The sequence below is a fragment of the Antechinus flavipes genome, chromosome 6, assembly GCF_016432865.1.
Source record: "Antechinus flavipes isolate AdamAnt ecotype Samford, QLD, Australia chromosome 6, AdamAnt_v2, whole genome shotgun sequence".
Taxonomy (NCBI): domain Eukaryota; kingdom Metazoa; phylum Chordata; class Mammalia; order Dasyuromorphia; family Dasyuridae; genus Antechinus; species Antechinus flavipes.
This window is the reverse complement of record NC_067403.1, coordinates 83400737-83428684: the sequence shown is the minus strand read 5'-3', so window position 1 is coordinate 83428684 and position 27948 is coordinate 83400737. Positions and strand designations below refer to the sequence as shown.

The window sequence follows — 27948 nt, the reverse complement described above, 5'->3', positions numbered from 1 at the left end:
GAGGAAGCTTGGACAACTTTCCTTGCCCTAAAAGCAGATCTCAACTTTAAAAAAAAAAATGAAAAAAAAGCAAAAAGAACTCTAACCATAGACAGTTTTTATGGTGAAAGAGAAGAACAGATTTCAAACCCTGAGGAGACTAAAATGAGATCGGTCTTCAGATGAAGCCCCAAAAGGTGATATAAACTGGTCCCCATCACACAAGGCTCTCCTAGAAGAAATTAAAAAGAATCTTAAAAGAGACCTAGAAGAAAAATGGGGAAAGGAAAATAAAACTTTGCAAGAGGGTTTGGAAAAGGTATATAACTTATTAAAAGATAGATTTGATAAAATGGAAAAAGAAAACAACTTGCAGAAAAACAGAATTTGTGAAACAGAAAAAAATAACTCTTTAAAAACAGAATTTGTAAAAACAATTCATTTAAAAATTCAATTGTACAAATACAAAAAGTAAAAATAAATGAAGAAAATAATTTGCTAAAATTCAGAACTGAACAAATGAAAATGAAGGACTCAATGAGACAACAAGAATCAGTCAAACAAAACCAAAAATAATGAAAAAAAATAGAAAAAAATGTAAAATACCTAATTGGGGAAAACAACTGACCTGGAAAATAGATCAAAGAGAGATAATCTAAAGATTATTGGACTCACTGAAAAACATGATAAAAAAAGAGCCTAGACATTATTTTTTTCAGGAAATTATCAAAGAGAAGGCAAAATAGTCATTGAAATAATTCACCAAACACCTCCTGAAAGAGACCCCCAAATTAAAATTCCAAGGAATATCATGCCTAAATTTCATAACTATTGGACCAAGGGAAAATATTACAAGCACACAGAAAGAAACAATTAAAATACCTGGGAGGTATTTTACCAGAACCTAAGGAACTTCCACCTTAAAGGATCGAAGGGCCTGGAATCTCATATTCCGAAAGGCAAAGGAAATTGGAATGCAGCCAAGAATATATTACCCTGCTAAACTGAACATTTTCTCTCAGGAAAGAAGATGGACATTCAATGAAACAGTGAATTCCATTTATTTTTGATGAAAATACCAGAACTAAACAAAAAAAAATTGACCTCCATATATAGAACTCAAGAGAAGCATAAAAAGGTAAAAAGAAAAGAACTCTTGAGAACTGTATCTCTGTTATGAATATACATAGAGTGTGTATGTGTAATTTTATTTTATTATTATAATATAAAAAAGAAACTAGAGATGTAAAGGGGATTGTACTGGAAAAAGGGGAAACTGGAGGTAAAATGAGGGAAATTACATCTCAGGGCAAGAAAACATATAATTGAGGAAAAGAAAGAAGAACATTGTGTGAATCTTGCTCTCATCAGATTTGGCTCAAAGAAAGACTATTAGTCATATTTGGTTTCACCAAGAAACTTTTCTCATCTTATAGAAAAGTGGGAGGGGGAAGGGGTATGCTAAATATAAGGGAAAAAAGAAATAGGGGAAAGATACAAGAAAAGGGGATGGACTCTAAAGAGGTAGGGCTGCTTTAGGTATGTAGTGCTCATAAATAAAATACTGGGGAGAAGAGAAATGGGAAAAGGAAAGAGAAAAATATAATTTGGGGTTAATAAGATGGTAGGAAATACAGAATGTAGTTTTAACTATAAATGTGAATGAGATGAACTCTCCCATAAATTGTAAGTGGATAGCAGACTGGATTTAAAGCCAGAATCCTACAATATGTTGTTTACAAGAAACACAGTTAAAGCAGAACAATACATATAGAGTAAAGGTAAAAGGCTGGAACAGAATCTATTATGCTTCAGGTGAAGTTAAAAATAAGCAGGGGTCGTCATCCTGATCTCAGATCAAGCAAAAGCAAAAATTGATCTAATTAAAAGAGATAAGGAAGGAAATTATGTCTTGCTAAAGGGTAGCATAGACAATGAAGCAATATCAATACTAAACATATATGCACTGAGTGGTATAGCATGGAAATTCCTAAAGGAGAAGTTAAGAGAGCTGCAAGAAGAAATAGACAGCAAAACTATAATAGTGGGAGACCTCAACCTTGCTCTCTCAGAATTAGATAAATCAAGCCACAAAATAAATAAAAAAGAAGTGAAAGAGGTAAATAGAATACAAGAAAAGTTAGGTATAATAGATATTTGGAGAAAATTGAATGGAGACAGAAAGGAGTACACTTTCTTCTCGGCAGTTCATGGGACCTATACAAAGACTGACCATATATTAGGACATAAAGACCTCAAAACCAAATGCAAAAATACAGAAATAGTAAGTGCATTTTTTCTAGATCACAATGTAATAAAAATACATTTAATAAAAATCCAGGGGAAAATAGACCAAAAAGTAATTGGAAACTAAATAATCTTATCCTAAAGAATGAATAGGTGAAAAAACAAACCATAGATATAATCAATAATTTCATCCAAGAGAATAACAATAATGAGATAATGTACCAAAATTTGTGGGATGCAGCCAAAGCAGTAATAAGGGGAAATTTTATATCTTCAGATGCTTACTTGCATAAAATAGGTAAAGAGAAGATTAATGAATTGGGCTTGCAAGAAAAAAAGGTAAAAAAAAGAATAAATTAAAAACCTCCAATCAAACACCAAACTTGAAATTCTAAAAATAAAAGAAGAGATTAATGAAATTGAAAGTAAAAAACTATTGAATTAACAAATAAAACTAAGAGTTATTTTATGGGGAAAAAAACAACAAAATAAATAAACCTTTAGTTAATTTGATTAGAAAAAGAAAAGAGGAAAATCAAATTGTTAGCCTCAAAAATGAAAAGGGAGAACATTCCACTAATGAAGAAGAAATTAGAGCAATAATTAGGAGTTATTTTGCTCAACTTTATGCCAATATATTTGATAACCCAAGTGAAATGGAGGAATACCTATAAAAATATAGATTACCCAGATTAACAGAAGAGGAAATAAATTATGAAATAGTCCCATTTTAGAAAGAGAAATAGAACAAGTTATTAATCAACTCCCTAAGAAAAAATTCCCAAGACCAAATGAATTTACATGTGAATTCTACCAAATATTTAAAAACATTAAAAATTGATTATTTAATTTAAATTTTATTTAATTAAATTTTATATATAAATATAATACAAATTACATTTAACTTTAATTAATTAAATTAATTAAAAACATAAAAACATTAAAAATTAACTCCAATGCTTTATAAACTATTTGAAAAAATAGGGAATGAAGGACTCCTAACAAATTCCTTTATGACATAGACATGGTACTGATACCTAAACCAGATAGGACGAAAACAGAGCAACAAAATTATAGACCAAACTCCCTAATGAATATTGATTCAAAAAATTTTAAATAAAATATTACAAAGGGATTACAGAAAATCATCCCCAAGGTAATATATCATGACTAAGTAGGATTTATACCAGCAATGCAGGGCTGGTTCAATATTAGGGCAACTGTTAGCATAGCTGACTTTATCAACAACCAAATTACCAAAAACCATATGATTATTTCAATAAATGCAGAAAAAGCATTGGATAAAATCCAACTCTCATTCTTATTTAAAAAACACTAGAGAGTATAGGAATAAATGGTCTTTTCCTTAAAATACTTAGTAGCATCAATTTAAAACCATTAGCAAGCATTATATGTAATGGGAATAAACTGGAACTATTCCTAACAAGATCAGGGGTGAAACAAGATTGCCCACTATCACCATTACTATTCAATATTGTCTTAGAAATGCTAACTTTGGTAATAAGAGAAGAAAAGGAGATTAAAAGAATTAAAGTAGGTAATGAGAAAATCAAATTACCACTCTTTACATTATGATGGTATACTTAGAGAACCCTAGAAATAACTATTAGAAATAATTCACAACTTTAGCAAAGTTGCAGATTACAAGATAAATTCAAATAAATCATCAGCATTTTATACACCACTAACAAAATCCAACAGCAAGAGATACAAAGAGAAATTCCATTTAAAATAGCTGTCAATAGTATAAAATATTTGGGAATCTATCTGCCAAGGGAAAGTCAGGAACTATATGAGCAAAACTACAAAACACTTTCCACACAAATAAAGATAGATCTAAACAATTGAAAAAACATCAAGTGCTCTTGGATAGGTCAAGTGAATATAATAAAGATGACAATACTACCTAATCTATTTATTTTGTACTATATCAATCAAACTCCCAATAATCTATTTTACTGACCTAGAAAAAAATAACAACAAAATTCATGTGGAAGAACAAAAGATCAAGAATTTCAAGGGAATTAATGAAAAGGAAAAAAAAGCAAATGAAGGTGGCCTAGCTGTATCAGATCTAAAACTATCTTATAAAGCAGTGGTCATCAAAACCATTTGATATTGACTAAGAAGTAGAGTAGTTGATCAGTGGAATAGGTTAGGTTCACAGGACAAAATATTCAAGGACTATAGCAATTTAGTATTTGACAAACCCAAAGACTGCACCCTTTGGGATATGAATTCACCATTTGACAAAAACTGCTGGGAAAATTTCAAAGTAGTATGGCAGAAACTAGGCATTGACCCACACCTAACATCTTATACCAAGAAAAGGTCAAAATGAGTTCATAATCTAGACATAAAGAATGATATTACAAACAAATTAGAAGACCCTAAGATAGATTACCTCTCTGATCTGTGGAAGAGGAAGGAATTTGTGACCAAAGAAGAACTAGAGATCATTATTGATCACAAAATAGATAATTTTGATTATATTAAGTTAAAAAAATTTCATACAAACAAAACTAATGCAGACATTAGAATAGAATAGAATTCCCTTTTTGCTTAGAAGGGAAGCAATAAAGTGGGAAAACATGTTTACATTCAAAGGTTTTGATTAAGGCCTCATTTCTAAAATATATAGAGAATTGACTCAAATTTATAAGAATATAAGCCATTCTCCAATTGATAAATGGTCAAAGGATATGAAGAATTTTCAGATGAAGAAATAAAACTATTTCTATTCATATGCTCCAACTCATTATTGATTAGAGAAATGCAAATTAAGACAACTTTGAGATATTACTACACACCTGTCAGATTGGCTGAAATGACAGGAAAAGATAATGAGGAATGTTTAAGTGGGTATGGGAAAGCTGATACACAGATACATTGTTGGTGGAGTTGTGAATGGATCCAACCATTTGGAGAACAATTTGAAACTATGCTCAAAAAGTTATCAAACTGTGAATACCCTTTGACCCAGCATTGTTACTACTGGGCTTATATCCCAAAGAGATATTAAAGAAGGGAAAGGGACCCATATGTGCACAAATGTTTGTGGAAGCCTTTTTCATGGTGGCTAGAAACTGGAAATTGAAGAGAAATTGTGAACAGATCCAACCATTTTGGAGAGCAGTTTGGAACTATGCTCAAAAAGTTATCAAACTGTGTATATCCTTTGACCCAGCAGCATGTCTACTGGGCTTATATCCCAAAGAGATCTTAAAAGAGGGAAAGGGAAAGGACCTGTGGGTCCAAAAATGTTTGTGGCAGCCCTTTTTGTAATGGCAAGAAACTGGAAACTTAAACATATAATATACATTTTCATGTAAAAAAAAAGCCAATTTGTCCATGTTAAGTTCCTTGAAGCTGATTTTTGATATTGGCTCATATATGTGAAATTTTGTATTGAGTTGAGGTTTTGTTGTAAGAACCTCCTGAAAATCTGTAAATTTGTTGAATTTCATTTTTTCATTCAATATTATAGATATTTTTATCAGATATAATATTTTTTGGCCACAGGCCTAGTTCTTTTAATTGCTGTATATATAATTCTAGGACCAGAAGTCTTTTATTGTGGCTGCTGATAAGTCCTGTACAATTCTAACTATAGCTCCCTGACTCATGTTCTTACTCCCAAATGTGCGTATCCATACTGGTCTTAGCCTTTGCTCCTCTTTCTACACAGGGTCAATCCCTATATAAATTCTTATCTGTTATATGGATAAGTACTAAACTGTATTTTTAGTTTTAAGAAATTATTGCCTTCTTTTAATTTCCACATTTTCATTGGATTATTAGATAACTGCACTTGAATGCCTCCCTGTCACTTCTAATCTGACATGCGCAAAATTTAATACATCTCTATTTCCTACAAAAGTCTGTTCTATTTTTGTAACCAGTCACAGACTCTTAGTTAAAAAGAATCTCAAAAGCTTTTTAATTCAAACTATATATGAAATAAAAATCTTCACTACAAAATCCATTCAAGCCTTTGCTCAAAGGTCTCTAATAGGAACAAACACAATTTGGATAGATTCCTCATTTTTAGAAAAAATTTAAATTACATGAAACCTAAATCTGAATCTGTAACTTCCACCAATTTCTCCTAGTTATTCCCTCTAGGCCCAAGAAAACAGACACTAACATTCTTGTTCATCATGGACACTAATAGGATAGACTCTTTTAGACTACTAGGCCAGAAACTGGAGTGTTTCCTTTTCTTCACTTTTTACAAATCTGTGTTGCTATTTCTTCCATAAAATATCTCTTGAAGAGTATAAAGAAAATTCCACCTTTGCATTTAGTAATCTGCTAACCTTTTAGGGAATTTGATATCACTCCAATAACTAAAGATAATTTCATAACCCTTTCTAGAAATTTTTCAAAATTATCAGAGGCATAAAAATGTTGTGTAAAATTTTAATGTAAGAAGCATATGGGAAAATATCTCAAATTTGCATTTTCTCTCAATTTCCACTATGATAACCATAGTTCAGTCCCTCATTGACACACATCTGGATTAATCAACTCCTAAAAGATTTTCCTTTATTTATTCTTTCTAAAACCTGATTAAATACATTAGTTGATCAGTCTTGCTAATATATGACTTTAATCATGCTATTCGTTCCCTTTCTTGAGAAATTACTATTTATTTATTTTTTATTATAGCTTTTTATATATAAAACATATACATGGGTAATTTTTCAACATTGATCCTTACAAAAATTTCTGTTTCAACTATTCCCCTCCTTCCCTCCACCCCCTCCCCTAGATGGCAGGTAGTCCAATACATGCTAAATATGTTAAAGTATATGTTAAATACAATATATGTATACATATTTATATAGTTGTCTTGCTGTACAAGAAAAATCGGATTTAGAAAGAAGGCAAAAATAACCTGAGGGGGAAAAAAAAAGGCAAACAACCAATAACGGAAAGAATGGAAATGCTATGCTGTGGTCCACACTCATTTCCCAGTGTTCTTTCTCTGGATGTGGCTAGTTCTGTTCATTACAGATCAATTGGAACTGATTTGGATCCTCTCATTGTTAAAGAGAACCACTTCCATCAGAATCGATCATCATATAGTGTTATTGTTGAAGTGTATAATGAGCTCCTGGTTCTGCTCATTTAACTTAGCATCAGTTCATGCAAATCTCTCTAAGCCTCTCTGTATTCGTCCTTGTGGTCATTTCTTATAAAACAATAATATTCCATAACATTCATATACCACAATTTATTCAGCCACTCAGTTTCCAGTTTCTAGCCACTACAAAAAGGGCTGCCAAAACATTCTTGCACATACAGATCCCTTTCCCTTCTTCAATATCTCTTTGGGATATAAGCCCAGTAGTAACACTTCTGGATTAAAGGGTATGCACAGTTTGATATTTTTTTTGAGCATAGTTCCAAATTGCTCTCCAGAATGGTTGTATCCATACACAATTCCACCAACAATGCATCAGTATCCCAGTTTTCTCACATCTCCTCCAACATTCATCATTATCTTTTCCTGTCATCTTAGCCAATCTGAGAGGTGTGTAGTGGTATCTCAGAGTTGTCTTAGTTTGCAGAGAAATTACAATTTAACAAACATTTATTAAATACCTTTTATATCCTACTGCATTAAATCCAAACTCCTAAATATGCTCATAATTTAGCCCAAACTGACTTATCAAACCTTATTTCACACTACTCTTGACATATTAAAGCCCAGAATTGTGCCATGATTCAGTACCTTGAAAAAGAGAAGAGGTTAGAGTCAATATCTTATAGTGGAGAAATGGTTTCCAGAACTCATGGTGCATAAAGTTAGTCTATAAATTCCTATCTTCCAGCAATTGATAACTATCAGCAGACACAGTATCTATAAGACTGGTCAATCTCAGATAGGAATGCATGTTGGCACTATGTGTAGGTAAAGGGGAACCAAGACTCAAAGAGATTATCAATAGAGTATTAGTCTAATGGCCTCCCAAAATGTAAGAAGTTCCTTAAGAACAAAGGTTATTTCATTTTTATCTCTATATAGATGCTGAATTATGTTTTGTTGCCAAAAGGTACATTGATAGTCTAGATAGGTTATTGATGGAAGAAACAATTTCAGCACCAAGGGCAGAGCTAGTCAAACTAATCCGGTTATACTAATTTGCTTCAAATGCACTGATCAGGAACAGAAAGGATAAATCAAAACCAAAAAGCAAGTTTGGAGAGTTACAGATCTTTGACAGAATAAGGAAGGTAAGAGATGAAAAGCTTGAAGTCTAAAGCTGAAATTATTCTGGTATTCAGCTAGTAAAGTCTTTCTTTTGGGGGAACATGGAGAAGAAGGGGAAAGGAGAACTTCCAGGTTCATGGTCACTAGTTGTAGGATAGGAATCTCATGAGTATGACTAAACTAAGGGCATGTGGTTAATAAAGGGAAATATTATCACTAGATCTTAGAATTTTACATGATTTGGCAGATTCTAGACAATTAGGCTGTCAACAGCATTGTCAGCAAAATCCACAATTAAGGAGCCAGCCCTAATCTAATAGCAAATATAAGAATTGGCAGGAACTTGTTCCAGAAAAGTGAAGAAACTACTGAAAAAGATCTAGTTCTTTGTAGTTGGTTTTAGTCCCAAGATGAATCCAAAAGATTTTTCTTAATTTAAAACTAAAAACAAAACCAAGACAGTTTCAGCATTCTTTGTAAGCATTCTGATAGAATAAAATAGGACTGTTCATATAAAATAAATATCTGACCTTGTACTAAATACAATCATGCCCTAAACCATTCTTTAAAAACATTCCTTTAGTCTCTGTATATACTAAATGAACTTGGTTTGCAGTTTAGATATTCTTTAACAACTCAATGGGAAAAGTAAATCTAGTTAAATACTGAAATATTCATGTATGTCTCCAAATAACTTTTCTGAGAAAAATAAAGTTAGGGATAAAGCAAAAAATATATGGGGCTCAATGAAGCATCTTAACTGAAAATGAGTAAAAATCTCTGGTGTATCATTGCTGTGTTAGCAATGAGGCAAATAAAATTACCCAAAAGTAGTACTTAATAGAGAAATTAGATTATATTGTGGGATTCTATACACAACAACCATTTTATTACAGGTTCTGAGAACAGTTAAGAAGGATTATGAATTTTCAACATTATGTTTTAAATATATGTTGCTCTTATATGAGATCAGCATGAAATATGGTACCATGGGATAAAACCTGGCATGTTGGTGGAGTTTGAGGGAGACTCCAGACTTCAGCAATACTGTGAAATTGATGAACTAAGTGAATTGTATGAATAGTCACTAGCAGTGTGATCCTAGAACAGTCACTTCACTCCTCTGAAACTGTTTCCCTACCTGTAAATTAATGGTAATTCTCAAAGTAACTACATCCTTTTCTTTTTTTAACATCTTTGCTGTGTTTGGCCCTGTTGACCACCTACTCTCCCAGGATACTTTCTCTTTTCAGTGTTTCAGGGCTTTTGAGACATTCTTAATTCCTGTGATTCCTCCAATGTGACTGTTCTCTTTCTGAAACTCCTTTGTTAATTATTTATCCATCACTGTCTCTATCTCTGTGTCTTTCTGTCTCTCTATCTATCTGGGTCTCTCTCTGCCTCTGTCTCTCTGTCTTTCTCTCATCTGTCTGTCTGTCTGTCTGTCTGTCTCTCTGTGTGTGTGTGTGAGAGAGAGAGAGAGAGAGAGAGAGAGAGAGAGAAAGAGAGAGAGAGAGAGAGAGAGTGTCTATCTGGGTCTCTCTGTGTCTCTTTTTCTCTCTGTCTCTGTATGTCTCTCTCTGTGTCTCTGTCTCTCTATCAGGGTCTCTCTGTGTCTCTGTCTATCTCTGTCTCTGTGTCTCTCTCTGTGTCTCTGGGTCTCTCTCTGTTTTTCTGTCTTTGTCTCTATCTCACTGTCTCTCTCTGTGTCTATTTCTGTCTCTGTCTCACTGTCTCTCTCTGTGTCTATTTCTGTCTCTGTCTCTCTGTGTGTGTGTCTATCTAGGTCTCTCTGTGTCTCTTTTTCTCTCTGTCTCTCTATGTCTGTCTCTGTGTCTCTGTCTCTCTGTTTATCTGGATCTCTCTCTCTCTCTGTGTCTCTGTCTTTGTCTCTCTCTCTCTCTCTCTCTCTCTCTCTCCCTCTCAATCTCATTTGACAATCTCCTTAGCTCCCACATATTCAGTCTATGCAGACAATTTGTAGACCATATATCCAGCCATTGTCTTTCTCCTGAGTTATAGTCTCATAATATCAACTTTCTTTTGGACATTTCAAGCTGGTGTCTCATAAGCATCTCAAATTCAACATGTCCAAAGCAGACCTCAATCTCCCCACTACACTCTTCCCTCTTCTGAATTTCCTTAGTGCTATTGAGGTCATCATCATTTTCTCAATCTTGGTGTCAACCTCAATATCTCCCTTCTGCTGACTCTACATACCTAATTCCTTGTCAAATTCTGTCATTTCTCCCTTTACATGTATAATTTACATCCCATTTTTTCCTACTCACACAGCTATTACTTTAGTTTTAGACCCTCATCACTTCTTATAACTGTCATAGTCCTTTCTCTTGTCCTAGTTGCCTTAAATTTATCCCCTTTCCAAACCCACCATCTGCCAGTTATTTTTCTGAAGTGTAGATTTGACTATGGTCACTTCTTTACTCAATAAATTTCTGTAATTCTCTATTACCTTTAAGGATCAAAAAATCCTCTCTGTTTGGCATAAAAGATCTCTATAATTTGATTCCTTCTGCCTTTTTAGCTTTCTTATACTTTATTTCCTTTTACACAATTCATAATCCAGCTACATCATTCTTCATATATAACATACTTTACCTCCTATCTCTGTGTACCTCATGCCTAAAATTCTCTCCCTCCTTATCTTTCTGTCTTGGCTTCATTTAGGGTTCAAATCAAATGCAATCTTTTATGAAGCCCTCTGCTAGGGCTTAGGTACTAAGACTACATATATATATATATACACATGTGATATACACACATATGTGTGTGTGTGTGTATAATATATCCAGCAATATACCTATTGTCTTCCTCATTTAAATTTAAGCTCTTTAGTATAGAGAATGGGTTTGTCTTTCTTTGTATCCTTAGGACTTAGCTTATTGACTGGCACACTTAATAAATGTTAGGTGACTAACTTTTTATAAATGAATAAAGATATACATGAAGTGCTATCTAAGCTCGTCTTCTATAGATTTACTAAAACATCTTCCTAACAACTCTAGGAGTCAAAAGGAGAATGGGGATACACACACATGCTATTTCAACATATTATTAAAAGTTGATAATTTGTTGACTTCATCTATTTGATCTCACAAGTTTGGATGATTTTCATTCTACTCAGTTGGGATATCATGGGTATTTGCCATTGTAATATCTGTTAAAAAGGCTATTCTTTAATTTTTATGGATCAATGTTATATCTAACTAAGGATGGACAACAGTTTCATCTGCAATAATACTTTGATTGTATTGGAATGCCTTTATTTGATGGATTCTCAAGGATAGTTTGGGATATATACTTTTTTGGCATGGAAATTTACTTACAAGTTTATGAAAAACCATCATCCCACTATCATCTCATAACAATGTTTATTAGATATGAATATTCTTTCCATCTCTTGTATTGCAGCCTCTTTTTTGATCTACCCCACCCTGATTCCTCCACCCTCAAAAAGTGTCTATCATGTTTCTCAAATCTGCCAGTCCAGATTTAAGGATTAACTAAAGGACTATTTCAATAAAAGATTATGGCACCAGCTATCCCAGAAAGATCTACATCTTAAAATAAGGCTAAGAATAATTAGAAACTCTTCAGCATTGAAAAAAAGTTGAAATAATAAAGGTGGAGTAATTTTGGACTTGGGTTTGGGAATCTATATGGTAACCTTTCAATTCATTAGATACACCTTCAAATCACAAGAATGTGATACTCTCTCTTTAAAATTGGGAGATAGCTCCTCCCAATCATTATTCTATCTTAATGTCCTCAGTGACCTGAACTGCCAAAAGTCGGAGACTTAGAGAAGTGTTTATTCTACCTTGTTCTAATTCCACTTCTGCCTAATGGATCTATGCTGTTCAGGCTGCTTACGCTCCATATGTCTACAACCTCCTTCATCTTCTCCTCTCTTTTCCTTCCAGGAGAGAAAAAGACTAATAATGACATTCACCCTCTTCCCCTGAATTTGAAAAAATAAAAGGGAATAAATGACTTGATAATCAACCTTATAAAAACTTTGGGGATATACAGATAACAGGGGCCTCAGACATACAACTCAATGGTTAGCACACCAAACCCGGAGTCAGAAAGATAAGTCTTCCTGAGTTCAAATCTGACCTCAGAAACTTACTAACTTTGTGACTGAGAAGCAATTAGATGGTGCAGCTATAACATCAAACTTGAAGGCAGGAAGACCTGAGTTCAAATTCTACCTCAGACACTCACTAGCTATATAACCCTAAGTCACTTAATTTTTGTCTCAGTTTTGCTCTAGTTTCCTCATCTGTAAAATTATCTAGAAAAGGAAATGACAAACCACATTAGTATCTTCGTCCAAAAAAGATCACGAGTCAGATGCAACTGAACATAAACAGGGACATTAAAGATTCTCCTTTGAGTTTATCTCCCAAGTTTTCAACTAGATATGGAAGTCCATAGAGCTAAAATGAGGTGAAAAAGATCATTTATGTACTAAGAAGGGCAAGATTTAAACCCAAATCCCCTAATTCTAGCATCAGTGTTCTTTCTAACATGCCATGCTAGTTGCTACAGCATGGCCTATAGTAATCATTTCCAACAGGAAACAAGTTATTGAAAATGAGAACTCCCAATAATTTTAAAGAATAGGTGGTAGGCAACAGAGAGAATACTGGACCTGGAGTTAGGAAGAGACGTTCAAATCTGGCTTCGATCTTACTAGCTGTATTCCTCATCTGCAAAGTAGGAATTTAATGTCTATCTCCAAGAATTGTTATGAGGATCAAATGAGATAATGTTTGTTGAAAAAAGGTGCATAAACCTTAAAGCATTATAGATATGCTAGCTATTTTAAATATTATTAAAATTAAGTATGATAAAGATCATGCTAATATCATCTGGTATTTAGTTGAGTAGGCTGCTTAGAATAGAATCCCTTCTCATCTCATGCTGTAAAAGTTCCCCTCTTTTTTTGCAAGACCAAATTTAAACCCCAAGATCATCAAAGTATAAATACACTACTTCTGTCAGGCAAAAATGCTCTCTCATAAAATACCAACAATCCTGGTACTTTAATTGGTTTTGTTTTGCTCTTACTACTACCTTTATGTGTTCAGTTACATGTACAATTACTGTCCTCTTTCTTTCTACTCTATGCTTTTTGAGTGAAGAAATCATATTATTTTGTAGTATCCAGTACAATACTTTATATGCAGTAGATATATAATAATTGAATATCACTGATGAATGATTATGGCTAGCCAATGTGGCCATCTAAGCTTTGGATAAAGATTAGACTGGAGGAATTTCAAGCATTCTTCAATAAGCCAAACAACTAGTAAATTAACAAGCATTTTAAAATATTTACTACATGCCAGGCACTGGTGATACTCTGGTGATACAAATACAAAGAAAGAAATAATCTCAAAGAATTTAAGTTTTTAGATTATGTGATTTTCTAGGGAAATTTTAGGGAAACACATAACTTGTCCAACTTTTGTAAAGCTTATATAAGTGGGTTAGAGAAACAAAATCATAAGAATTTTATTTTATCCTAGTCAGTGGCCCTGAGTTTCTTCGTAAGGCAAACGAGGAGAGTTAATAGTATTCAGTCCTGGAAAGAGATCTTAGAGCTGATCAGGTCCAATCCTCTTATTTTTTAAAGGCAATGAAACCGAGGCTTGCAGAGATGGCATTGCTTTTTAAGGTCACACAAAGGAAGAGCATATCTGAGATTTTGACATGATTTCTCTGATTCCAAGTCCTCATTTTTCAGAGGACAAAACTGAAGTTGATCAAAAAAAAAAAAAAAAAAAAACCCAAAAAACTAGATTACTTGCTAGATAGTACAGTTTGAAATTGGATAAGTGTCATCTGATCTCCAGATCTCATATTCTTGCCACCACACTATTTTGTTTGTTTTCAGATTCTTTAGAGAGTTTTTTTTTGTTTGTTTTAGAAATACTAGTGACAAAACTAAAACACCACATGAAGTGATTGTCACAAGTCATGTTTTATTTGGTTATACAATTGCTATTAGTCAGTTAAACTGTTCACATGAATATTTTGCTACTTGTTACTCAAGTTTAGAATCTACCCTGACGTTAGTTTTGAAACAGGCTTTCAAAACAATCTCTTAAGAAATAAAACATAAATAAGAACCCATAAAACAATTTTAATCTCTTCCTTCTGTCATTATTGACAGGTGAACAGAAAGACTATTGATTTAGGAATCAAGAGATTTGGGTTCAAATTGCTATTGACTCTTATGCATATTTATGAGAGGCACTGGCTATACTGCTGGCTTCTCATCCTCAGTTTCTTCACCTGGAAAATGGAAACAATTTTTACATTTCTTTAATTATAAAGTTATCACCAGGGTTGTTTTATCACCAGGTTGGGAAAATATTTTGTAAAATCACATCCTCTCTTTGGACCTCAGTTGCCTCATCTATAAATTGAGGACTGAATTCAATGACATTTAAAGTCTCCTTCAACTCTAAATGTTGTGATCAAAATCATAAAATACCATAGGATCATGAGTTGTTGATACCAAAATCAAATAAATGCTTCCATTAGATTCATATTAATATTGTGCCAAAAAGAGGGAATGAAAAGTATTTGAAATAGTGACAACTCACAAACTTTATCTTATTATCTGGTTGCATTAAATGTACAGATTCCCATTTAAAATGGCACCTCCTAGAGCTAGTCTTCATAAATTAAATAAGTAATGAACTTTCTCTCTTAAGTTCACAGAACCCTTTAATTAAATCTCTATAAAGTATTATTATATTCTCTTATGTTCTAGTTATGTGTAAATATGTGTATATATATTTATCCATATACATACACACATATCCATTCCTCAGGGAAAGATAGCGAAACTTCTATTCTAAATTTTTAATTCTCTCAACTATCCAGAAAAATATTTTATATGCAGTGGATGTTTAATAAAAATTGATGTGACTGAATTGAATAGGATTTCATTTCTCCCTGTCCCCCCATTACTATTACAAGAAAAAGGAAACATAGTGTATCTATTACTTGTGGATGGAAGTTAGGATCTGGGACCCAGGAAGACTTGAATTCCCATAATCTTCCCTCCCCTCCTCCCATCAACCATACATACAAACAGTATATTATATATCTTTACTATCTCTGTGTGAGATATGTGAGATGTGTGAGATGTATGTGTGTGTGTGTGCTGGAGCAGAGGCATGGATTTAACTGTCCTTTCCTTCCAACAACTCATTAAAACTCTCATTTATAATTGGCTCTTGATCTTCCCAGATAGTGCGAATTCCAGCACATAAGAAATCAGAATGCATCCAGGTTTTGCCACAATTGTGCAATATTCCAATTAAGTATAAGGAATGGAATTCTTTGCATGGCACCAGATTTTTAAAAGTTCTCCTATGCAATGACAAAAAACTATTTTCTTGATATTGTCACAATCAGAACTTTTTTCCTGGTTCTTCTGTATCTAAAGTGCAACAAACTTTTCACATTGTAAGTAATGAAATTTCAATACCCTTTTTTTGTTGGAAAAAATTTCACAAAACTGAATATTAATAGTGCAATGATAAATCATTACTCTAAAAATTATAAGCATATCCTCAGTCTTGAAAAGTTTATATATGTGCTTTGGACTACTTTTATTTCCCAATGAAAACTGCCAGTTCAGAAAAGTTTTACAGAGCAAGTCAAGTACCTAACCTGGAAAACATATTAAATTTATTTGGTCTTTGGAAGTATGCAACTCTGTAGCTGCTAATTTTGAACTAGAAGTTGGGAGAAGGGGGTTGTGGGTGTTTTGATTTATAACTCCAGGGAAAACTGGAATTCAGTTTTACTCTAAGCAGTTATTTAAATAAATAAATAAATCCAAAACAGCAACAGTTTAGCTCTATATGCCAAGAAACTATAAAAAGTTGTTTCTATCATTAAATGTTGATCACCAATACCAGGTGATCACACAGGTGGTTTTCAGAATGTTTGTTAGTTGTTGTGTTATTGTTGTTGTTGTTGTTTTTTTCTTCAAAGACATAAACAAGTAGTCCTTAGCACAGTCTCATCCTTGAAACATCAAATTCTAAAACAGCCTGTGCTATTTAAAAAGTCAAGAATTTCACAGAATTGGAAAATGACAAGATGCCCTAATATGCCCAATGGGGAGAAAGAAATAGTCTCTCTAGTTTGGTTTTATAGAGATGTTGCAACAGCTATTTTTTTTTAATGCAATAATGAAAAAGGAAAAACAATGTTTACAAGAAAATGTAATAGGAAAGTGCAAGTTAACAGAATTACAATCAAGTTTCTGGGTCTGCAGACCCTAAAATTCAAATCAGACCTGTTTTCAGTGTTACTACTAGACGGTGACCTAGAGACTCAAGGGACCACCCTGCTCATTTCCAAAGCACTGAATTAGGATCCCAAACGGAAATTTCACTTTTGTCAGGTCATGACTTAAATGCCATGTAATCTCTTTGACCCCTGACCTTCTTGCCACCAGAAATTGCCAAACTGAGAGTTCAAGTTAACCTTTGCATTTTGAAGAAGGGAGGCTGCTGCTTTTACACAAAGCTGCAGATGGTCGAAAATCTGAAGTTGGTAGCAGCTTATTCCTTGGCAGACTAACTAAACACAGGAGAAGGCTTCAGACAGGGTATTAATCTCCTCCCCAAAGGTGCAAAGGACCTCGCGACGCCTTTTAAGGGGCTTTTCCCCCGTATGCCTCCTCAGGCAGGAAAACTGGGTTCTATAGTGCATCTGCCCTCATATTAGGCTGTGAGAGGGGAGAGTCCGGAGAGCCTCCGGAGCCGCAGCCGGGTGTGGGTAGCACTTTCCCACGGCCCAGCCCTGAGCGAAGTTACCCAGTGTGGGTCAGCGAGAATGGCAAGGGCGCTGACAGGCTCCAAAGTCCCCTTCCTCATCTCCCTAGGGCTCAAACCTCCCCTTCCTCCCGCATCCTCCCCCCAGCTTTGACCCAGGGTGATCGGGCACTGTCTTTTTTTTTTTTTTTTCCATCCCTCCTCCCAAGCGTGGGAAACAGACTCTATTTAGGACCGTGCAAGGGCCCAGCTGGGCTGCAGCGGGGAGTGGGGAGCCGGGCAGGAGGCTTCTAAGGGGAAGAGGCAGGGCTGAAACCCGAGCTCGAGCCGAGCCCGGAGTGGAGAAGGAACTGGGCGAAGGCGCGTTACTCCGAAACCCCAGAGCCCTGAGCTCAGGAGGCCACCCCAGAGTGGGCTGGGCAGCGATTACTTACTTTATGTCTTCCCAGACCTCGAGCCGGAATTCCAGATCCCTGGCGGCTTTAGGACGCGATCCACCAAGCTCGATCGCAAACACTGGACCTGAGAGGGGCGTCCAGGGTGGAGGGGGAATGAGGGAGATTGAGGACTCCAGGATACGTTCTTTGGCCTCTAGTGCGCTGTGCACGCGTGTGCGTGGCCCTCCTGGAGCTTTGCACTAAAATCACCCACCCTACCTGCTTAACAGCTCCAGGGCGGGCGGGGATCGGAGAATCGCCAGCTCTTCCGAGACCTGCCTTCTCTGCTTCTGCTTCACCGTGTCTGTGCGCGCTTGTGTAAGTGACACTAACACACACACACACAAGCAGTTCACCGCTTTCTCTTTGTCCTACTGTACGCCATAGGCTTTGAACCCTCCCTTCTCTCCAAGCACAGAAAAATGAAAGTAATTCTTCAGACTTAGACGTATATCAGAAAAACGCCACTCACCATATTGCGCTCGCGTCCTCCTTCCTGGCTGTTTGTCTAAGTCTATCTAGTTGGCCGTCTCTGCTTCTGGTCGTCCGCCCCACTACAGCTTTTCCTTCTGCTGAGGCTGCTCCGTCGGTGGGACGTTGTTCCTTGCTGTTTTCCCTCCCCTAGGTTCTCACTCCCTCTGTCCCAGTCTCCTAACTCACTTCAGAAACTTGTATTTTGGACTACCGGCTCTATGCTCCACCCACCAGCCTCTGCTAGGAAAAGGCAAACCGAGTTCTGAGCTGCCAGATCAACCATACAGCAACCGTTCTTTAGAGGTGGAAACCAAAGGGACAAAAACGAAAGAGTAGGAGGAAACGAAGCCAGCGCCGGTGAATTTCACTATGCTTTCCTCCTTTATTTTGTGGTCGTTCTGAAAGGCTCTGGTTAGCTGATTGAAGTAGCAGTAACGTTTTGACAACGGGGTTAGGATTTGAATTACTTTCTCTGACTTTTACTTAGCCTGGAATTCCAGGTTCAGCCTAAGATCCTCTGTCAGAGGACATGCGGAGTCATTGAAAGACTTGGCTTTGCTTCTTAATGCTGCCATCTTTCCCCTCAGCATCCCACCTTTACTTGAGATCAGATGAAACATGTGCACCATGAGCAGGCCATTATATTTTTTGTCAGGTAAAAATAGGAAAATTGCCCCCTACAAACAATGGAAGACATCATGATATGAAAGTTTTATTTTGCCTTATTCTCCTATTCATTTTGATGCTGCACTGCATTTCTAATAATGCATCATATCACTATTTGAAGGATACACAAGGTGAAATATCCAAAACTAAGTATCACTTCCCATTGTCTGTGACAACTTTCTCTCTTAAAAATCGTCAAATTTCACTTCTGCCAAACCATTTCATCACGATTCTTGTTACCACTGAAGAAAACATTGATTTTATCATTTGACTTGCTAAATGTGGTCACCAACTTCTTCCTGGGGGGAAAATATATATATATATATATGAGATATGAGAGAGAGAGAAAGAGAGAAAGAGAGACAGAAAGAGAGAGAGAGAGAGATCTATCTCTTTGCTAGTGTTCTGTTTTAATTAAGAGTTTGAATTTTCAAAGGACATTGAGTTCTTTTGGTTTCCAAATTGCTGTTGCTCCAAAACTGTAGAGAAGCAAAATGTGAAATTACATCAGATCATTGCAAGACCAGACTATTAATGTCTGAAAAAAAATTAGACGATTAAAAAAGTATATTATCCTAGGCTTTCTCTATTCCTTATGTTGTCTCCTATACCCATTATGTTTCCAGAGTACTCTTAAAATATTGCTAGCCTTTTAATTTGAACATTAAGAAACAATGGACAGACAGTATGTTATGATAGGAAGAGTATTGATCTGGGAGTCATTTTTTTCAGCAAGCTTTAGTTATCTCTTAGTAGGTCTCTCTGTTCCCCAGTCTTCAAAGATCCCTATCCCATCTTTTATACTGCTGCCAAATACATATTCCTGATATAAAAGGATATTCTTATCATTTCTGTCTAAAAACTTCAATCGATTCCTACCAAATGAAGATGTATTCATTGGAAATTTGAATGCTGATTGCCATTTTAAAAATTTGATTTCATATTGTGTTTCCCTACATATTCTTCTGCTGAGGCTGGACTACTTAATATTACTAGCTTTTCTCAATCTTTCCTTAGTTTCCTTCCATTTTTCTCCTCCAACATAGGATTTAGAAATGGAAAATATTAAGAGATTGTTTATTTCTTTTTTGCTCTTCCTTTACCCTCAAGGAGGAAGAAGCCTAAAGAGATTAAAATCATTATCCACAGGCAAATGGAAGAATGGAAATTTGCACCCAATTTTTTCTCTTTAAACCAGCTCTGGCCACTATATCATTCTACACTTCTCTCTGCCTATTGATATCCTCCAGGCCTTAATTGAAATACCTCTTGCTTCATGAAGTCTTTCCTAATTCTCCTAAATTGAAATAAATATGTATTGGGAAACTGAGTTCTATGAGGGTTAAATCACTTGCTCAAGAGTTCATAGTAAAGCAGCAGAGCCAAAATTTAAGTCCAGATCTATAATCTACATACTCATACCATGAATTCTTAATATTCACAGATAAAAGAATAGCTTTCAGACATCAATCTAATTAGATTTACATATGCAACAAGAGTAATAAGAAACCAGAACTGAGAATTGAGAGCTGTAAGTTTCAATCTTCATTTCTACCACCTTTATAAACTATTTTTTTAATAACTGCATTTTCTTATCTGTGAAATGAGTTCCTTAGATAGGATAAGCTCTTGCTCTAAACTCATGATGCTTTGATCTGTTGTTATATATGAAAAAGTTCCCAATGAAGAGTTTAAAAATCCAATTTCTAGCCATTCATCTTAATAAATATACAATGAAAGTAGTATTGGAGATAGTGTTACAGAATCTATGTTCTTCTGCTGATTCTACTACTTGTATGATTTAGAGAAGATGACAAGCATGAAAGGCCTTAGTTTCTCCATCTTTAATATGAGTTAGATTAGATGATACCTAAGAATGCTTTGAGTACATGCATAGATCATGCAATTAGATCCCCATTGTACGACTGCTTAAAATCACTTCAATGCTCTCACCTTCATTTTCCTTCTCTACAGAATAAGAAATTGAACATATAAGATCTCTTTGAGCACTGAAATTCTATGGGTTGAGGTACAGAAGCACAATGCTAGAGAGTACCAGCAGCTTGGACCAATATTTGAGGAATGTTTTTTGGTAAATATATGGTATCAATTCTCTATATATTTTGTTTGTTTGTGCTAATAGATGGAGGAGCAAGAAAAAAATATTATGTTAAAAACAGGAAATTCCAAATTAATTATTTGTAAGCTGGTGTTTTACATTTTTTGTTCTCCTTGATGTCTTTCCTTTCTTGTTTCATACCATTTCAATTCCTTTGCTTTCCTTTTTCCCCTTTAAGAGAATCTTTCTAAATACTTTTTATTGGGTTTATTTTTTATTGATCACTTAAAATAATTATGGCTCATCTGGTATTCTGAAATGCTCCTTTTGGAATGCAAAGCTTCATTTAGGGCCCCCAAGAATAATTTAAGATTTCTGCATGAGAATCTATCTCTATATCTGGTAAAAATGCTGTATTTATTCAAGCAATTCATAAAGAAGTTTGGAATTGAAATTCCAAATGGAACATTGTCCCATCTTTCTTTGCCAAAAAAGGTGATTATCCTAAAATGATGCTTCAATAGAGTAGGTTTTAAAATGGACAAATAGAAGAAGTATTTACAACTTCATTCCAATCCTAACCCACTCCGCCATGAATGCTATTAACTTTAAAAAAAAATGTGATAGCTTTGTTTTATTTTCTTTTACAAGATATTTATGACTGTTCCAAGGCTTGCAGGGCATTATGGGACTGATGGAACAGTTTTTATACATTGGACAGAAATATCAAAGCCCCACTTACAACTAAATAAAAGCTTGGTCTAAAAATCTCACAGACATTCAAAACAGGACCATATAAATGTTTCAGTACATAGTAGGAGGAATATTGATATTCCATTATTCAATATTACAAAGATTATAGTCAGTCTGTACACAGATTTTCATGAAGTTTATAATATTAATATGGTAAAAATATCACTTATACCAAACTTTAAAGGTTTCCAAAACGAAGAGACTGATAACAAAACTCAAAAAAGGATAAAGGAAGGAAGGAAGGAAAAAAAAAAAGGAAAGAAGGAAGATAAGAAAGAAATGAAGGAAAGAAGGCCAAAGAATGCATCCCATAGCAATGTTATTTTTGGAATCCCTGATTTCCCTTAAAAATTACATAAAATTGGATTTGACTTTTTTTGACAATGAAGTGATTCGGGCCAATTCGTTTTTTAAAACTTTATTTTATTATAGCTTTTTATTTACAAAACATATTCAGTGGGTAACCTTTCAACACTGACCCTTGTAAAACTTTTTGTTCCAGATTTTCCTTTCTTTCCCCCAGCTCCTACCCCTAGATAGCAGGTAGTCAAATATATATTAAATATGTTAAAATATATGTTAAATCCAATATATGTATACATATTTATACAGTTATCTTGCTGCACAAGAAAAATTGGATCTAGAAAGAAAAAAACCTGAGAAAGAAAACAAAAATGCAAACAAACAATAACCCAAAAAGTGAAAATGCTATGTTGTGATCCACATTCAGTTCCCATAGTCCTCTCTCTGGGAACAGATGGCTCTCTTCATTACTGAACAATTGGAACTGGTTTGAATCATCTCATTGTTGAAGAGGGCCACATCCATCAAAATTGATCATTGTATAGTCTTTTTGCCATGTATAGTGATCTTCTGGTTCTGCTCGTTTCATTTAGCATCAGTTCGTGTATGTCTTTCCAGGATTCTCTGTATTCATCCTGCTGGTCGTTTCTCACAGAACAATAATATTCCATAGCATATACCATAACTTATTCAGCCATTCTCCAATTGATGAGCATCCACTCAGCTTCCAGTTTCTGGCCACTACAAAGAGGGCTGCCACAAACATTTTTGCACATCTGGGTCCCTTTCCCTTCTTTATGATCTCTTTGGGTTATAAGCCAGTAGTAACATTGCTGGGTCAAAGGGTATGCAGAGTTTGATAACTTTTTGACCGTAGTTCCAAATTGCTCTCCAGAATGGTTAGATTCATTCACAGTTACACCAACAATGTATCAGTGTCCCAATTTTCCCACAACCCCTCCAACATTCATCATTATCTTTCCCTGTCATCTTAACCAATCTGACAGGTATGTAGTGGTGTCTCAGAGTTGTCTTAATTTGCATTTCTCTGATTGATAGTGATTCGGAGCACCTTTTCATATGATTAGAAATAGTTTCAATTTCTTCATCTGAAAATTGTCTGTTCATGTCCTTTGACAGTTATCAATTGGAGAATGGCTTGATTTCTTATAAATTTGAGTCAATTTTCTATATATTTTAGAAATGAGGCCTTTTTCAGAACCTTTGGGTGTAAAAATGTTTTTCCAGTTTATTGCTTCTCTTCTGATCTTGTCTGCATTTGTTTTGTTTGTACAAAAATATTTTAATATAATCAAAATTATCTATTTTGGATCAATAATGATTTCTAGTTCTTCTTTGGTCACAAATTCCTTCCTCCTCCACAGGTCTGAGATGTAAACTATCCTATGTTCTTCTAATTTATTTATAATATCATACTTTATGTCTAGATCATGAACCCATTTTGACCTTATCTTGGTATACAGTTAGGTGTGGATCAATCAGGCCAATTCCAATAGACTTATGGTGGAGAGAAGATTAGGGAGACTGAATGGGAATCACAACACAATAATTTCATTTCTTTTGTTGTTGTTGTTTTCCGGTTTGTCTTTTTTTCCTCTCATTTTTCCCTTTTTTGATCTGATTTTTCTTCTGCAGCATAATAAATGGGAAAATATGTTTAGACTAATTACACATATTTAACCTATATTGCATTACTTGCTCTCTAGGGGAGGAGGTAGAAGGGGAGGAAGGAAAAATATGGAAAATTAGGTTTTATAGGGGTGAATGTTGAAAAGTATTTTTGCATGTATTTTGAAAACTAAAAAGCTATTATTACAAAGAATTACATCAAATGCTATCTTCTGCATAAGGTTTTTTTCCTGCGCCTCTCTCCTCTGAATACCTACTGTGATGCCTATTCCCCACATTCCCCATCTCCCCATTATCTTGTATGTTTTGTACATACACCTATATATGTGGATACTGCCCCATTTCTCCCCCTTAGAATGTAAACTCCTCAAAAACAGAAGTTGTTTTACTTTTATCTTTATATCTCTAGCATCTATCACAATGCCTGTAACACTGATGGAGTTTAATAAATGCTTGTTAGTTTGTTGATATTAGACACTGACTCAGAAGAAGGCTAATGAGCTGCTCTGGCTACCAGTCAGTTTGTTTCACCAAAGCTTCTGGACCAGGCTTCAACAAAACTGAAATGCAGTAGATTAAATCCTGATCCAGATCTGAAAATAGTGAAGGGAGCTAGAGTGTAAAGCTTTTACTTCTAGCCTGCTAGTAGAGACCATTTGATCTGCAGATCTTGTCCTGGGAAGCTTTTAAAGTGTTTCCACTTGAAAATTGGGAGAATACTGGTTAAGTCTTCCACCAGTCCAGTCTATCTTACATAATTTTTTCTTAAGTGAAGATCTGACCCTATTCAGCACATTCAGTGGCTTCTTATTACTTCAGTGATAAAAATAATCTCTTGTATTTATTTTTTCTTAGTCATTCACTACCTGGCCCTAATCTCTTTCTGGCCACAGTGATCATTAATGCCCCACCTATACTGTTATATATTGTCAAATTGGCCTTCTTTCTGTTTCTACCAAAATGCCCTCCATCTCTGTGCCTTTGCTCTGGTCACGCTACTGAAGGATTGGGATGTCCTCTCTCCTTAGCTACATCAGAATTCCTCTTTAACATTTAAACTCAAGCACCAAATTCTGCATGAAGCCTTTCTTGGTCCTTTCCCAACTACTAGTGTTCTCATTCTCAAACTGCAGTTATTCCTTCCATATCTTGATTTTCTCCATCTGGGTTTCGACATGTTGGGGGCTTGAGGGAGAAGGAGAGAGGAAAGCACACAAAAAAATGAAATGGGGATTTGGGGGGAGTTTTGTGGAGGCTACAGATAAAGTGTGAAGGCCAGAAGATGAAACAGAGCTTATAATCAAATATTTAACTGAAATTTTACAATAAGATACTATAAACAATCCAAAAATATTTAGACTTATTTCCTAGTATGAAGGAAGACCCAAAAAATTTTAAATGAATTTTCCAGATTGTGATGTGAAAGGGATAAGTATGTTTTGATAATATTTGTATTCATTCACTTTATATTTATACTGTATATACACATACATTCTTGTTGTCTCCATGTCTGAAGACAAGTTACTTGGGAGAAAGAATTTCTTCTGTGTACTTTTCTTTCCAGAGCTTTGTATATTTACATGCTTAATGAATGCTTGCTGATAAATTGATATATTCTTGCAAAAAATGTACGTGTTCAAATCTTATTTTGAGAGAATAATTATAGTCTAAAAAACCTTAAGATTTGTTCTGAAGCCTTATTTTTTCAGTCTTTTGTTCTGGAAATTGAAATTATTATCTCGGGGAAAATATTTTTCTTGGTAAAATGCAATTATTCCTAAAGCCTCAGATATGTTTTTACCTCTATTTATTCATAACATCCCCAGTATATCTATAAAATATATTCATAGGCTCTCTGATGGTTAACGCAAAAAAAGTTACTAGCTTCTCCTCTCCTTTAATCAGGTGTCAAAAGTACTAATGTTGGCTTCAAGGAGAAAAAGTATAAAAAAAGACTCTGCTGCAAGGAAACAGCTTGTAAAGGGAGATAAGACTTGTGGAGAACCTCAGTCGGATGAAGCTTTGTACTTAGAGCTGTGATAAATGAGGAAGGGTTTTCTCTGTGGTGTTTTTGTGAGTTACTCATTTGAAATTTTCCATTTCCCCCCTTATTTTAATAAAACATCAGTAATTTTGTGAATAGCATACTTTCATATACACGAAGTACCTCCAACTACTTTCAGGATCACTAGAGGTGCTTGGGGACAATCATTTTTGTAGCTAATGGTCTGATCATCTATCTGATCTGTTCTTAAGTTGTTAAACTGAATCAAAGATGCACAAATCCAATAATAAAACCATCAAGATAAGAAATGATGTTGATTAAAAAATCACAGGTTGAGATTTGGGGGCAATCTGAGTTGGAGGTGAAACATCTTTGAATACAAAAGGATGCAATCTCTTACACCAGGAGGGGATACCTAAAATTTCTTAGATTCCCCTGTAGAATGGAAAGATATAGTCATTATGAAACACATAGTCCCAAAGGTGGATTCCTATAATATGTTGCCTGTAGAATCCTTTGGTAAGAATGAAAAACAGCTGATAGTTTTCTCTTTCATTCTATAGTCATCATGGAAAAACAACACTATGATTGCAGGATGCTCCAATCATACTTTTCTTTTCTTTTCTTTTCTTTTCTTTTTCTTCAAGGCAATTGGGGTTGTAACTTACCCAAGGAAACACAACTAGTAAGAATTAAATGTCTGAGGCAGATTTGAACTCAAGTCTTCTTGACTTCAGGACTGATATTCTATCTACTGCTATGCTATCTAAAGATGGCAACCATATAGCTGATAGTTCTTACGTGTGTGTTGACTCTATTGTCAATATTGCAACCTATATATTTGCTTCCTTTCCATTTATCCCTGTTTTTTAAACTTCCTGCCTTGTAACACACATCCCCCTTATCAGAGTCCTTACCTGGTAACATTCTATTGCTATGGGGTCAGGCATAGCCTCCTGAAAAATTGTAAACTAGAAAATTTCTCTTAGTGACTAAAACTCACTCAAACCCAGAATTGTGGGAAATAAAATCCTGAGTGTCAGTATAATGGGGTAGGTCATTCAAAGAGCTTTCTCCAGGTTTCAAGTTGGGACTCAAGTAAAAAGGAATAGGACATTAACCACCTATTCATTCATCCACATTTCCTAATTAATCTGAATTCTTTGTACTCTAGGCATTACATGTCAGACAGAAAAGCTCCATTTGCACACAAATTTCTGTATTCATTCCCCTTAAAAGGGAAAGTAAATAAATCCAAGTTGATGACATTTTGCTATGATTTGTGACTCAAGTTCATGAAGGGAAAATGCCTGATGGGAACCAGTTTCTGTGTAAAGATTCCCCAAGGTACTTTGTGGTCTAGAATATTCACTTTAAACACAATGTTTAATATAATGCCCCAAAAATATACAGGGAGAAAAAAGCTACCTGGATTTTGAGGATTAGTGGTTCCAAAGGGTATCATATTAAATTATTTATATCTTATTTCTCTAGTCATGAGGTTCTTCTTCTCTGCTGGCAGAGAATAATCATATAAACATAAAAAGTAAGCTGAGATCACAATGTGAAGAACATTTGGACACAGTTACCAGCTTTACATTTTATTGTAACATTAGTAGGAGCCTTGTCTGGAAAATTCTTTCCTTGAAAACAACCTTTACATACACCTATGTGAAATATAAAGAAGATTTTAAATATGTGTATATTTCACTCCATTCTCAAATATATATGTCCATTCCTACAGGTATAAGTATATATCTTTACACACACACACACACACACATATATATATATACACACACATACATATCTACATATAAAATAGTACATGTGTGTATGTATGTGCCATGTGTATCATAGCATGCCATATATATAATATATATATAATATATCAAAAATAACTTCCTTAAAAATTAAAGTGAAATTTACTGATCTATAGATTTCCCTTTCCCTACTCTTATGGTATCATTCCCCTTTCCCAAGTTTTTTTCAGACTTAAAATTCATTATCAAATCTCTATATAGGCTTTCCCCAAGGACTGATATAGAATCTTTTCTCATATATGATAAAATCACAGATAATCCCAGTTGAATTCCTTTATAGAGCTCATATATAAACCTTGACAAACACTCTATTCTGTATCCCAGGCACTGGCTTTAACATTTAATTAAGCTTGAAGGGGAGCCAAGATGGTAGAGTTGCAGAAAAATGCAAATATCTCCATCCCTATTTCTCTATCTTCAAATAGTTGTTCAAACATATATAGAAAATGCACTAGGCAAATGCTGATTGGAAAGAGA

At 34.7% G+C, this 27948-nt stretch overlaps 1 protein-coding gene across 2 annotated transcripts in view; it reads right to left on the bottom strand.

The window, feature by feature from the left end:
* Positions 1-18881, bottom strand: part of GUCY1A1 (guanylate cyclase 1 soluble subunit alpha 1) — a 101254-nt gene extending 82373 nt beyond the window's left edge. The window contains exon 1 of one of the 2 annotated variants that reach the window (XM_051966981.1): positions 18211-18881. The gene's annotated coding sequence lies outside the window, so the exon portion shown is untranslated. The other variant, XM_051966982.1, reaches the window with a different exon arrangement.
* Between the last annotated feature and the right edge of the window lie 9067 nt (positions 18882-27948).